Source organism: Castor canadensis, chromosome 9 (assembly GCF_047511655.1).
Source record: "Castor canadensis chromosome 9, mCasCan1.hap1v2, whole genome shotgun sequence".
NCBI classification, from domain to species: domain Eukaryota; kingdom Metazoa; phylum Chordata; class Mammalia; order Rodentia; family Castoridae; genus Castor; species Castor canadensis.
This window is the reverse complement of record NC_133394.1, coordinates 37,500,698-37,513,399: the sequence shown is the minus strand read 5'-3', so window position 1 is coordinate 37,513,399 and position 12,702 is coordinate 37,500,698. Positions and strand designations below refer to the sequence as shown.

At 35.7% G+C, this 12,702-nt stretch overlaps 1 pseudogene; it reads right to left on the bottom strand.

Moving 5' to 3' along the window:
- Window positions 1-9,839: 9,839 nt before the first annotated feature.
- On the bottom strand, window positions 9,840-11,704 carry LOC109685287 (T-complex protein 1 subunit zeta pseudogene; annotated as a pseudogene).
- Window positions 11,705-12,702: the final 998 nt, after the last annotated feature.

The following is a 12,702-nucleotide window of genomic DNA, read 5'->3' as shown; positions in this document are numbered from 1 at the left end:
ACCACCCTGAGAGATTAGTAGAATATGTTCCCTAAGAAAAAGAAAAATGGAAACAGAAAGTGGGATGTAAGAGGCAATGTGAGCAAAACATTAGTAAATGGCCTTTCCCAATTGAAAGAGGGGATTAGGAAAAGCAATTATCTGAAGAAAAACATTCAGGTGAGAGCAATATAATAGATGAGGGGGAAGAAAATAGAAGTAAAAATATGCTTAAGTTTTCTTTTCAGCAGGAGATAATATAAATGTTGATTTTAATTCCATGTGTATTGGAAATTTAAAGTTGAAAATAGCAGGACAGGAGTGGTAAAAAGGACAGGAAACCCAGTCTAACAAAAGGCAGAAATGAAGAACCTCCATTATCTTACAGTGACCTTTAGCTAAAGGCTTTTAACCTGTATTTTAATAATTTGTTCAGAATTTTGCTGCCAATTAACAATAAATTTAATAATAAATTTTATGTTATCAGTGGAAAAATAGTTGTTTGCTGAGAACGTACTCTCTCAAACACTTTGCTTAGTATTGCTACATAAACATTTTCTTAGTTGATTCTTCCAATAGTTCCATGGACTAGATTCTATTAATATTACAGTTTTGGAGATAAGAAAACCAGAGCATAGGAAACATTATTTTTCACACTTCATGCAGCTAGGAAGAGCATGGAGAGGTTCTAAACCAGGTCTGCTTGACTCCTGCTTGAGCCTGGATTCTTTATCACATACTATATCATGTTAGCTTTCAACTGAAAGACAGATGTTATGTTCTAGCCTCTTCCCTTCTTCTGAAATACCACCAATGCATTGTTTCACAGCTGAATTAGACATCATTCTCTCCATTGCTTTTCAGTCTAGTTTTTCTCCTCTACATCTCATCTGGTGTATCTATTGTTAGCAGCTATATTCATCTTCAAGACTTCAATGTCACTTCCTTCAAGATCATAACCTGTTTTTCAAAAGCCTCCAAAAAATATAACCACATCTCAATATAATTTGACACCATTATCTTATACTCACCCTCCTCTCCAAACCAGTAACCCTTCACCAAGCCCTTGATTTCTGTTTTTATTTTCATTATATTGTCCAATAACCACCTTGTTTTCTGTTCTGCACCATGATAGCTCATCCTATTTTTCTGTTCTGTAGATTCATATTGCATTTGCAAACAACTTCGACCAACATTTTTATAGGACTTAAAATATGGCATGTTCTTTACATATAACAGGCTCTTGAAAAACATTCAGAGTCATCTCCTTATTTTGCAAACAAGGGAATGAAAGCATATGTGATTTCCCAGGATCTCTAGCAGTGAGTAGCAAACAGACCTCCTTATTTGTTATCTCATGGTTTTTACTTTACACATAATATTGACTGGTTATGTAGTTAAATACTGTATTGATTTGGATTGTTACTATTTTATATGCAATACTACTGATTTTCCATACAAGTCATTTGCCCCTCTTTAATGGTGAGAGTCAGTTTTTTCTGTTAACATCTTTTCTAATGATTTAGGTGAGAAATCCTTTTTGGTTATACCAGTCATCATGGAAATTTTGACAATGATTAAGGTCAGGATGAAAATATTACCCAATTACTGACAATGAATTGTGAGAGGAATCTGGTGCGGGCTTCTGTAAAAGGCTACTTCACTCATAGGGATTCAAAGAATATAGACTTTTTCTGCCTCTGGAGACTGGTGGATTAAGATAGACTGATGGACCTACTAGTTCATCTCTGATCTTCAAAGAAGGTTTTGTATATGAGGCTAGATGAGCAGAAAGACAGAAAGAGTGGGCTCTACCTTATTTAGAGTAATAAATATTATAATTATTTACACTATTTTGATCGGGTTTACTATGATTGCAACCAAAAGCTACAACGATGACATTGCAGACTCTCACATCATATCCACAAGCAATTCCTGATGAGATTGCCTTTTAGAATCTGCTCAGAACCCAGTCTTTCTTCATCACTTAAGGATTCTTTCTGTAGCTTTGTCTACCCTCTTCTTAGCTCCACTTCAGATAACTCACTACATAACAGTCGGAGTGATCCTTGTAGAAAGTAAGTGAACTGGTGTCATGTATCTCCTCACTGTCTTCCAAGGACTTGCTGTCTCATTTAGAAAGGAACTCCAAATCTCTCTTATGGCCTACAAGGCTGCCCAGGGCTAGCAGTTATCTACCCCTGGCCATTTCGCCCTCACTAAGCAATGTGGCCTTCTTATTGGACTGTGTACATCTCAGGAATGAAGCACAGAGCCTTTGGACTAGCTGTTTCCTCTGCTTAAAACTTGCATCCCCCAGACGTTTACATGCCTGCTGACCTTCATACCTTTGCACAAAAGTCTTCTTGTCAACAAGCCCTCTTCTGATTGCCCTTTCTAAAATGATCTGACCTCCCCTGACCCTATCATTCTTTATTCCCTTCATTTTACTTCATTGTGCTTTTAAGCTCCTGACAGATTTTGAATTTGATGATTACTTTCTTGCCTGGAATACATTTATATGTCAGTGTTTTGACTATTTTATTCACTGCTCTATTCCCTTCAGAGTGCCTGGCACATAGTAAGCATTTTTACTGGGTAAAAGAGTAATTAATGAGAGAATCCAATAGCACATAAATTTAAAATTTTATGTGAAAAGCAGTTGTAGTGGGTATATACAATTTGTTGAAATGCACTGAAGATATTATAATTAATATTGATAAATTTCACTTTATATTATTCTTCAATAAAAAACCCTAAACATATTAAAAGTAATTATGGCCTAAAGAAATCACAAGTTTTTTGGCAGTACTACAGGTTGAACTCAGGGTCCTGTGCTTACTAGGCAGGGACTCTACCACCTGAGGCATCCCCCCAGCCCTTTTTGTTTTATTATATTTTGAATAGGGGCTCGAATTTTCACCCTGGCCAGACTGACCACAGTCTGACTATACCACTTTCCCACCTAGCTGGGATGACAGGTGAACTTTTTGCCTGGATTGGCCTCAAACTATGATCCTCCTGATATCCACTTACAGAATAGCTAGTCTTATAGAAATGAGCTTCTGTGCTCAGCCTGAAATCACTTAATTTGATGAAATTTGTTTTTAGACTAACATTAGGAGCCCATGATTCTACCATCTTTAAAAGTGTATTACTCTAGATCAGTTAGACTTTCTAATCTCATTTCTTACTATAAAAAGAGACATGCATTCATACATACTAAATAACATACATTATCCTTTCTATACTCCCAAGAGTTTAGCATAAAGTCTCATAAAGGGCTTACTAATGGTTGGCCATTTCAATCCACATGATAAAAGAGAAAATGAAGCAGGTTGTCTCTAGCAACCACAGATCCCAGGCATTCCCTACCCCCACCCCCACTTCTCATATGAAGAGTCAGCAACAGGGATTGTGATTGGGAGGGGGGCATTGGGGCCAGAATACCTTGCTCAATCAACAGACAACCACTCACCAGTTGGTTGCTAGTGAAGTTGGGAGGGCTTCCTAATTTTTCTAGTAAACCTCATATTTCTTCTGTTTAAAATAGAAGTAGAATAATCACTATCCTGTTCATTCATTGGCATGCTGTGAAGAACAAAGGAGCTAACTCACAAGCACAAGCTCTGGTCTCTTTTTATCATAGGACTGTCTTTCTTCTTTCTGTGAGTACCAGTGTACAAGGGTACTCAGAATAGTTTGGACCTTCTTAAGAGATACAGGAAGATGGACAGATCTGGGCTTTCTTGTTTATGGATGAAAGGAGACAATATCCCTTCAATGGAAGTGAGGCAAACCAGGTGACAGGAAAATTACCCTGGCTACCACTCTTAGATTGAACACTTCCCAAATGAATGTCAAGAGTTTGAGTGACAGATACAAAATCATCTCCCAAATTCTTAACTACTTGTGGGGTTCAGTCAGTAGGGGCTGATGGAGGAAAAATGACAGAGAAGCCTGCTATAAAGCATGCTTGATTTCCCACCAAAGCCTTGCACAGTATTAAACAGACACTTGGTGCCTGGTGTGAAGTGTTGTGCATGGATCACTGCTGTTAGTGTTAACTCCGACATGAGGACACACATCCCTGGATTGGATCAGATCAGCTGGATCAAAACCTATCCCCAGAAGAGCCCATCCCTTCTGAAACCAAGGGATCTGCCCAAAGACACATTAGATTCCCAGGGGACTGGAGGAGGAGGAGATGCCAGTACAACTATAGTAATACTGTTTTGTTTATTCTTGGCTTACTAAGTGAAGCCTTGTACAGAATGCACAGTTAATTTTATTTGCTGGATTAAAGTAAATTAATGGCAACAGGGTGAGCTAAAAGGCAATTAAGAGGCATTGGCTGAGACCTCAGAGTCCAAAAGAAAGTAGATTACCTTCTGATTTTACACTCAGCACTCAAGAGACCACTGAGAGCTGCTCTTGACCTCACAAGTCTGCTCTCCCTTTCCTCAGCCAGGCATTCATTGGGCTAGAAGAGTCTGTTTTAGTGACATGGCCACAGATCTTAAAAAGAGAACAAAGCTGCTACATGTTTTCTTCTGGGTTGAAACCATTTTTAGAAAGGCTTTGGTTTTAGGTTTTGAATTTATGTAGACACCAATATTTCTGCTAGCATGACTTAGCTTTTAGTGGTCCCATGCAGACATGAAGCAAGCATCTCCATGGTAACAAATATCTACCAGGGTGAATCTTTTCCCGTGCCCTAGTAGTGTGAAGACCAACAATTTGAGACCCAGTCCTGACAAGTTTGGGAAGAGGTGAGGACTGATGAGCTGACAAAGTTAAGGGGCTGCTATCCAAGGGGAAGTACAGTTAAAACAGTTGAATATCAAAGCTAAATATAGTATAAATTATTGCACAATTGAATTTGCAACCTGAGGTTTATACCCAGCATACTTGGCTTGATTATTTTCAGTCAATATGTTTTTGAAATAATTTCTTTCTAAGTTAGTTCTTCATTAAGTGTACATAAAGTTTAAATAAAATGTTCTATATTTTTTAAATGGCATAAATCATTTTTTTCTCATTGTACACTTCTTCTATGAGAATAATTTACCTGACACATAATAATGTTCTATTATGCTGGTAGTCAGACTTTACATCTCTGTGATCAAATACTGAAAAAATCAACTTAAGGGAGAAAAGCTTTGTTGATTTTTGTGAAATGATATGTTAATAGATAAAAAAAGCCTCAAATTCAAGAACTGGATAAAACAAATAATGAACAGATATTAAATAGAATAAAGCTAAAGTGTCATATTCCTAAGAGTTACTCTAGTCATTGCTATTTCAGTGTATGGGTTATAAATGTCCTCAAGAGAAAAAAATAAAGTAGATTTCCATCTCTGTGTGGATGATTGCTGATCAGACATCTATAAAAAGTGAAACATACACATTGGCGGGCATTTGGCTTTTAGTGAGTTTATTATCTACTTTTGCTGATACTAAAACAATTCCCTTTAACAAAAACTATTGGTATATCTTAATTTTTAAATTCACAGATATGCAAAAGAATTTTGACACAGAAAATATATTAGATAAGATTGTAAAGAATAACAATAACCAGAATTCATTAACTAACCCTGATGCCTACATTACAAGGAAAAGAGGCTCAGTCTATGTTTCAAGCCCAAGTCACTGTTGTGACCTTCATTCCATTCCCCATGGGTTGCTAGTTTGTAATAGTGAAGAAAACATTTCTGTTTTTAAAGAGTACATTTTTTATTAGAATGATTAACATATGGTGATAGTTTTTCACCTCAGATTATTTGATTTTCACTTTTTTTAGGATTTGGAATATGATTAGAGAGCTAGACATGAAATTTTGTTTTCCCCATCTTTGCTATGTAGGATATTTGAAAAGGTGGCATGGCATATTTACTAATATCACAATATATTGGGGTCACTAGCCACAATGATATAGTATTTAAGAAAGTGAGAGATCTGGGGCCAAAAAGTAGAGATTCAAAGAGCTCTTTTGTATCACCTGCATGATCTTATGTTACTTAAGCTATCTGTGTTTCAGTTCTACCATCAGTTTATATAAACAAAAAGGAATAATCTATCACATATGGTTGTTTTTGAGCATTAGAGGAGGTTACAGACATAAAGCATATAGAACTGGGTCTAATCCATACCCAGTAAGTATGATTTATTACCACCTCAGATGACATCCCTGGCACTAGAAGCCAATTAACAGGAATGGAACATTTCCAATATTAACTGATGCAAGTCACACATTGTAACATATTGCAGATCTGCAGAAGACTCTTAAGAAAAATCTAAAAATAATCTTGAGGTTTAATGGCCATTATTAGTCTCACTTTTCCCATCTCCCCAAAGAAAGAACTGTTCAGTTTATTATGGAACTGGGAATATGAGAATCATTGAGAAGTCAGGAATTGGCAAAGCATTTTGAAAAGGGACAATATTAGCTCCTATAAACCACTCATTGGACCTAATTATTCTTGGTCAATCTTCATTATCTTCCTTACAGAGGCAGATACTATAGAGTACAGCATTCTCACTCTCAGATCCCACTGACCAATGTGAGGTTTTTAATTGTTCCATCTTATGATATTTTAAAGAAATCTGCTATATATTCAGTGACTCTATGAGGCCTTGACTACAGAAAGAATGGGAATTAGGTACCTGTAAAAATATTTATTTAGTAATAAATGTAGATAATAATATGTATTCTAAAATATAAATTTCAGAGAATAGAGTTTATTGTAAACCATGACCAATTGAAAGAGCTGTATTTATATTTTAAAGAATAACACTAACAATGCAAGTTACATCTCATATGTGAGAGATTTTTAACTTGACACATTGAACTAGAAATTATGTGTAAGTAACACTGAGTAGGTTGTAAGCAGCAATAGTACGTGAAAAGAGAGAAAGGATGATAAAATGAGGGAGTTAGAAGTGAGTCACTAAGAAACAAAGATAAGAGATGAAAAGGTAAAAGGACAACAATGGAGTCAGCAATATGGTGGCAAAGATGACAAAGATGACTTCCTGTGTGACCTGCAGGCATCCACTTCATATTTCATCTTAAAATTCTGCTTGACAGACTCACTCTTTCCATCTCTTTCTGGCAGTATTTTACTGCAGTCTGAATAGATACATCAGTTGCAAATGTATGAATAAAATCCACTTGGTCACACTTCTACCTAGCATGATGTCAGCTGATTTGTGCACAGTCACTTACCTGTTAATGAAGGGGTTGTTCTGAGAAATGTGTTGTGAGGCAATTTCATAATTACATAAACATCATAAACTTACACAAATGAGGATGGCTATGATCTCAGTCAGTGCTACAGTCTTATTTTTTGTGATGTAATTTTAAGCTATTTTTCAAATAGGCTATTACATTTTTGCCCTGGGCTGACCTAAGACCACAATCCTCCTATGTATGCTTCCTGCTTACCTGAAATGACAAGTATGTTTCACCATACCTGGTTTGTGCATTGAGATGGGTCTCCCTAACTTTTAGTTTGGTCTGGCCTAGAGCTGTGATTCTCCTGATTTCTGCCTCCCAAGCAGCTGGACTAACAGACATTAGCCACCACCCTGGCTCAGTGATATAATCTAATGGAACCCTTTTCATATATGCAGTCTCTCATTGATTGAAATGCCATTATGCATCCCACAACTGTATATATATATATATATAGATAGATAGATAGATAGATAGATAGATAGATATATCTATATATATATCTCATGCATGCTCTGACATCTCAAAAATTATTCATTCTGGAAGCTTATCAGCAAAATTTTTGAAAGTAATTCTTAAAATTTTTTTCATAAGACTCCACAGTTTAAAAAATCCTGAAGATGAGGAATACTTAGCTTTGAGAAGCTAAAACTATCAACAAGTACTAAAATAAGACTTTTCAAGGTTTGTACTAGTTACATTAAGTACATTCTCAATATCTTGAGGGTTTCACAAATAATATCTGAAATCTGGCATACTATGTAGTATAATAAATATTAGACAATAATGAAACCAATTTCAAAGTTAAGAGTGACCAACTTTATGTAATCTGGTATAATGCTTTTTGTAGAAGAAAAACTATAAATAATCAGAAACTACCCAAACAATGATTACAAAAGGTCTGTCACACCTGTTAGAATAATTAAGTGAAAGGAAACACATGACTTAATCACCAATAAAACTGTCAACTAATAAGATCTCAAGTTTGTTACAAGCATAAAGCAGCAATTTTACAGTTATAATCACTTATATCCCCCACCATAAAATCAAACTAAGCACTTATACATCAATACCTTTTGGGTAAATAAAAAGAGGTACCATTAATCTAAATTAAAACCAAAAAAGATTATAAATTAATAAATAAATCTCTCATTGAAGAATTAGTTCATTATTCAAATAACATAGTCTTTAATCATTTATTCTTTAGTTAAATATTAGTATGTATATAACCCTATAGAATCTCTCTAGTCTTTAAAGCACATAGCCTGAACAAAAGAGACCTTTTAGTCCACAACTGTATAATCTAGACCAAACAAATAAATACAAGTCAATGATAACTTTTATTGAGGCAAAAGTATTTCTGCATGGTATTTCATCATATGGACATACTATAATTTCTTTATCCATGAGTAGACATTGGGGTTATTTCTACTTTGGTGTCATTATAAGTGAAGTTAATGTGCATATTCATGTACAAATTTTTATACAGACTTATGCTTTCATTTATTATGAAATATATATATATATATTGAAATGGAATATTGCCTTTTATAGAGGCACTAATCCCATCCAGAGAGCTCACCCACATAACACAATCATCTCCAAAAGGTCCTATTTTGCTAATCTCATCAACTTGAGAGTTAGTATTTCATTTTACAAATCTGTTGGGGACATAACCATTTAGTCTGTTGCAGTGAACTCATTCCATTTTGGTTTTCTTTAATTTTCTTCAAAAGCAACTTTAGTTTTCAATGTATAGGTCTTACACATCTTTTGTTAAATTTATTTCTAAGGTCATTATATCCTTTTACTTGACTGCTGTGGTATTTTTTTCCATTTCAACTTGTAATTGTTAACATACAAAAATACGGATTTTTTGTATATTGATTTGGGAGCTGTAAACTTGCACAACAAATTAGCTTTAAGAGTTCATAGAGGGGGTGGGGGGAAGGAGGGAGAAATGACCCAAACAATGTATGCATATATGAATAAAATAAAAATTAAAAAAAAATGAGTTCATAGATTACACTGAGTTTTCTACAGGGACAATCTTGTCATCGAGAATAAAGAGTTTTTACTCCTTGCTTTACAATATATACATCTTTTGTTTTGCTTTTTGCTTTCTTTCTTTGCATGGATAAAACCTAGAGTATTGAATAGAATAACAAGAGAGACAATTTGTGCTCCTTTCTGACTTCAGGGAGGAATATATTCAATTTTTCATTGATTATAATTTTGATTGTAAGTTTTTTGAGTCATTATGGGGTTAAGGAAATTCCCCTTTTTCCCAGTTCTGAAAGATTTAAATTAGAAATGGATACTGGTATTTTTCAAATGCTTTTTCTACATATTTTTTTCTACATATTTTCATGATCTATTAAATTGGTAGATTTTCAAATTTTTTTTTTCAACTTAGACTTGGTTTATTGCACTGCTAAGCCCTGGAAATACAAAACTTTACCGGGAAAGGATAGAAATTTGGGTAAAAGATCAGTGGGACAGATATTTTCTTGGACCATAAGGTTGATAGGCTTGAAAATAATAAAAACATGCTGTTTGCTGGATAAAAAGGGCCTGCTTTATGTGCGTATACTTTTAGTGCAACTTAACATTGTAATTTCACAATGGTGTAATTTGAACAGTACGAAATTTTTTTTTTCATATGGGAAAACAAAATGCCTTTGAAAATTCTTTGTGCTGGGGGTTTGGCTCCAACAGCAGAGCCATTCTTTGCAAGCATGAAGTCAAGTTCAAACCACAGTCCCACACATACACACACAAAAATTATTTGAAGCTTGGACACAAATTCCACATCTGCATTCCTCAGGATCATCCTGTATCCAAGTTCAGATGCATGGGAGGCTTCAATTCAGCCTTTCAGAGATGACATTCCAGCCCTCGTGATTTCATCAACCAGCAGAATGTTGGTGGCAATCACAGTGCAGGAATGAAGAAGCTGTTTCTTCACACAGTAGTTATCCCATACACCCACTTCTGCTGCTACCATTGGCTCACCTGTGTTCAAGTCCACACCTACAAGTTGACCTGATTCTGAATGTTCTGCTTGAATTTTAACTAGTGTTCCCTGAAGGTCAAAACCTGAGTTCTGAGCAAGAACCTCGGGAATAATGAGCGATGCATCAGCAAATGCTTGGACTCCAAGATGGGCCCTGCCCCTTACACTGGGCTTATATTTGATCAGGGCTTCTGCTATCACCACTTCTACTGCACCAGCACCTGGAACACACAGCCATCATCAATAGCATTTTTGACAGCCCTCAGGCCATCTCTTATTGCATCTTTGATTTGAATGAGTGTATGCTTATTTGGCCCTTTGACCAATAATGTGACAGAACGGGGATTGTTACATTTCTCAATAAAGGTGAACTTTTCTTCTCCCAATGTATACTCATAGACAAGTCCTGCATATCCCAAATAGTCAGGATTTAGGTCATCAAAAGAATTTAGAGCTACTCCACCACAGGCAAGAGTCAGCCTCTCCATATTCCTCCTTTTAGCTCTGTGCAGAGCTACTATGCCTTCTTTTGCAAGAGCATCTAAGGAAAATGGGTCAATTCCCTTCTGATTAATAACAACAAATCCTTTATCTGAGTCACCACAGACTTTTTCAGTTCTATTATTTTTTTTAACTCTGTCCTCAATGAATTTTCTTTCAGCTCTTACTAGTTTTTCTCTCTCTTCTGCACTCTTGTAAAAAAAGCCAGGATTCACTTCTGTCTTCTCATATTCTAATGACACATTGTATGTGAGGATGTAGATATTTTCTATTCTTTTCTTCATATCAGGATGCCATGCCCCATGATCCAAAACAAGCCCTCTGATTAAGCTTGTGTCTCAGATTTATGTTTCATTTCCATGATCTCAACCATGAACAGGTCAATAGGTTCATCTTTTTTTTAATGGCCAAAATGGAGTCCACTACAGCCTCTGTTAAGACATCTGCAAGTTCAGCATGAACTTTAGTACGAAGAGATGTTCTGGCCACATCTATAAGGGTTTCCCTGTCCATCTCTCTGCTTACTTTGATTTGTTCCAAAAACTCAAGGGCTTTTTCCTTTGCAGCCTCAAAACCTTCAGTGATTATTCTAGGATGAAGACCCTCAGAAATGTAGAGATCTGCCTGCTTCAGCAGCGCTCCAGTGATGAGGACATTGGAGGTAGTACCATCACCAGTTGTCATCCTGGGCCGTTGCTACTTTTGCTATTAAGGAGGCTGTTGGATGTTGAATTTGCATTTCGTGAAGAAGCACGTCTGTCTTTGGTCAGCTTGATGTCTCCAGAGCCAGAAACGAGCATCTTCATGGTGCCCTTAGGCCCCAAGTTGGTCCTCAGCACTTCCTGCAGGCCCCGCACAGCGCTGATGTTAACCGACAGCGCCGCCTGCGCTTGGGCCACTTCGGCCTTGGGGTTCAGTGTCTTCACGGCCGCCATAGCTGAAGAACAAGGCCGAGACCAGCGTGAGCAGTACGCAGACCCGGCTCAGCGTGGCCCTAGATTTTCGAATGTTAAACTCAACTTGAATCCTAGGTTAATCATGGTCACAATGCATATTACTTTCACATGTTGTATTTGACTTTCTATAATTGTGTTAAGAATTTTTGCATCTATGTTTATAATAGACACTGTTTTGTATTTTTCTTTTTCTGGTTTTGGCACAGGGTAATGCTGGCTTCATATAATAGTTTGGAAAGCATTCCCTCTTCTTCAAATTTTGGATGACTTTACATAAATTTAGTAAAATTTTCCAGTGAGACCATGTGGCCATGTGGCCATGGTGTTTTCGCTGTCAGCAGGTTAGTAACTACAAACTCTGTTCTTTTAAAAATATTTAATAATGGGCTATTCAGGTTATATATTCCATCTTTGATGAGTTTGTATCTGTTAAGGAATTTGTCAATATTATTTATCATACTTGTCACTGTAAACCTATACACAACATTCCCGTAGGATTTTTCCAAATATATCTATAATCTATAATGATTTTGCTTTTCTCTTTCTTGGTATTGGCTATGTATGTGTCCTCAATCTATTTTCCTTGACTAGTCTTGTAGAATTTTATCAAATTTCCTAATAGTCTCAAACAGTCAATTTTTGGTTTGATTTTGCTACTACTATTATTTTATGGATTTATGCTATTGTTTTTATTCTTTTGCTAACTTAGGGATTAATTTGGTTCCATACTAATTTCTTGATCCATAAATCATATGACTTAATTTCATAAGTCAAAACTTATGAAATTAATGATATTTATTCTTTCTTAAAATGTGTTTAGTGCTAGAACTTTTTCTATATTTATGACTTGGCTGTACTCCATAAATTTTAATGACTGTGTTTTAGTTTCATTCAGACCAAAATACATTCTAATTTTCCTTTGTATTTATTCTGTGAGACATAGCTTAAAGTATGTTATTTAGTTTCCCAATATTGGAGATTTATCTTGATTATTTTTAGTAATTACTAATTTG